Raw genomic sequence first — 2735 nt, forward strand, 5'->3', positions numbered from 1 at the left:
AAAAAAAAAAAAACAACAAAAAACAAAATACAACCTGGCTTGTTAAAAAAAGAAAGTTTCTCTGGCACTCATTTTTTTTACATCGCAGTTGCATACACCGTTGGGGAGTGGGGGTGAGGGGCCCGAACCCCCACCAACCTGGAGGAAACCACTTGCAAAATGTCTGTAGGGGCCTGACTATGTCTGGTCCTTGGGCCAAGTGACTCCTGCAAAAATATCACAAGGAAGCAATTCTTGTCAAAGGTTATTTTGTGTGCAAAGGTGTTCGTGGCAGCATCATTTATAAGCATCATTTAAAAAACTTTGTGCAAATGCTACTGTACCATGACCAGAGCTCTTGGTTATAAGTAATGGAAACTGAACTCAAAAGGCTTTTAATGGAATTAAGAAGCTCAGGTACCGGGGAAGTCCAGGAGCAGAACTCAAGAGCCTGCTTCAGGAGCAGCTGGATCCAGGGTCTGAAGGGCTGCAACAGGACTTGGTTTCTGCCCCTCTGGTTCTGCGCTCCTTGGTTGTGTCCTGTTCCCAGGCAGGTTCTCAACACCGCTGGCTTTTCAGCGATCCCCTCGTGGGCCAACCCGGATCACTGCGCTCCATCCTGGACCCATCACCGGCCAGGGAGATAGGGTGCTCTGATTGGTCAGACCCAGGATGCGGCGCTCACTTCCACCCAATAGCTGCCCTCCACGGAACTGAGAGTGGGAATCACAGTGCCTGGGAGAAACCGGAGTGAGAAAGGAGCTCCGGACAGGCAAGAACTACAGGCGTCTTTCTCTAAGGGAACCTCCATAAACCATGATTACTGACATAGGCCTGGGGAACAGCATGGGCTGGGAAGCCAGACGCCTGGGCCTCCCCGCGACGCTGGGCCAGACCCGTCACACCTCTTTGTGCCTCGGTTTGCGCATCCGCAGAGCAAGAACCAGGGCTCGGGATTTCGGGATGGGTGTGAGTGTCACGGAGGTCACGCTGGTCATTGGCCAGGCACAGGGGCACTCTGCAAAGAGGTCTGCACACAGGACCATCCTTACGTTAAATTGTGGTGGGAGAATCAAGATAAGAAATTGTATACACACTCTGATCGTGGATGGAAAAAGAAAAAAAAACAGCCCGAAAACCTGAACGTACATCAGAATGAGCAACAGACAGGAAGCAAAACCTCCACAGGGGCTGGGGCTGGGGCTGAGGGATGCCGGGGCTGCCAGTGACTTCCTCCCCTGTGTTTTTCAAGTTTTCTCTCATGACCAATGATTACTTTTGATTTAACTGTTACTTGAAAACATGATCTTCTTCCTCTGCGAAGCCCAAGGAGAACCACTGGCCCTCGCTGGAATCCGTCAGGAATTCCCAAAATGATCATCTGGTCCGGGATCCAAATTTAGTCCCGGGGGAGATAAGGGCCAGCTCGGTCAGGCTGGCCAGTCTGGCTGGGCTTCCTCCAGGCCAGGCTTTGGGGCCCAGGTTCCCAGGATGAAGTCTGGTGGTGCTATCCGGGTGGGGGTGGGGGGGCAGGGACAGGCTGAAGGGGCTGCCCAGGTCTGTCCCTCCCAGCTCGCTAGAGCAGCCTGGGCTGGTGACGCTGTGTTAGCAGCAGTAGGGTAAGAACGATGAACCAGCATTTATCAGCCCAAAGAAACCCTGAGTTACAGGTGGAGTTTTCCCAGAGCTGGGGCTCCTCGCTCCCCTCCTAGGTGTCCTCCCTGTGCTATCACCCACTTCTCCAGGGGGCAGGGGGCATTTCCATAGGTGCCATCTAATAAGCAAGACTTTTTTTTTTTTTAATGATAAAGGTTTGGGGGAGGGGGAGGAACCATGTTAATCTAGGCTCTTTTGGTTATAAGAGACTAAAACCCAGTTCCAGAAAAAACCTAGCTTGAGAAAAAACTCACACAACTAAGCAGGTCAGGTCTCGCTTCAGGAATGGCTGGATCCAGGTGTTCACATGATGTCATTGGGTATGTCTCAGTTCTGCTTTCCTCTGGGTGGACATCTGTGGTAGCCAAAATGGCCTCATGGCTCCTAACATATCATGCCAGTTTATTAACCCTTTTAAAAGGTTTCAGGAGTCCTGACTGGTGTCGCTCAGTGGCCTGGGTGTCATCCTGCAAAGCAAAATGTTGCCGGTTCAATTCCTGGTGAGGGCACACGTCTGGGTTTTTGGCCTGGCCCCTAGTTGGGGCACATGCGACAGGCAACCAATCAATGTTGCTCCCCCTCCCTCCCCTCCTCTCTAAAAATAAATAAATAAATAAAATTTTAGAGGAGTTTCAGGAAAAGTCCCAGAAATATCTTTCTTGGACCCCTTGGGTCAAACACCCAATCCCTGAGCCAATCTCAGTCACATGCCCCGCACTTGATTTAAAAAACTAGCTATGACATGACTTTTCCCCTCAAGAACCATCCAGAACCATCCATCTGGCATGGAAGGCAGACCCATACACAGACGTGCTCAGACCAGTGAAGTTCTAAGGCCACTGGGACAGACCACATTCAGGGCACAGATGTTCTGGACCATGTAGCGGTGCATCCTCCTTTCTCCCGGCTGCTCAGCCTCTTACTGACGCCCGGGCTGTGCCCACTGGCACCTTCTACTCGCCCCCCGCCCCGATGCTGCAGTGTCCGGGGCCCGTGCCCTGGCCCTCCCCACCCCTCACTCAGCACCCTGCATCTGAAGCACGGCCTCGGGGGGGCTCTGCTGTGGTGCACGTGTGGAGACTTCTCTTTGCCTCGTTCCT

The sequence above is a fragment of the Phyllostomus discolor genome, chromosome 13, assembly GCF_004126475.2.
Source record: "Phyllostomus discolor isolate MPI-MPIP mPhyDis1 chromosome 13, mPhyDis1.pri.v3, whole genome shotgun sequence".
In the NCBI taxonomy this organism is placed as follows: Eukaryota; Metazoa; Chordata; class Mammalia; order Chiroptera; family Phyllostomidae; genus Phyllostomus; species Phyllostomus discolor.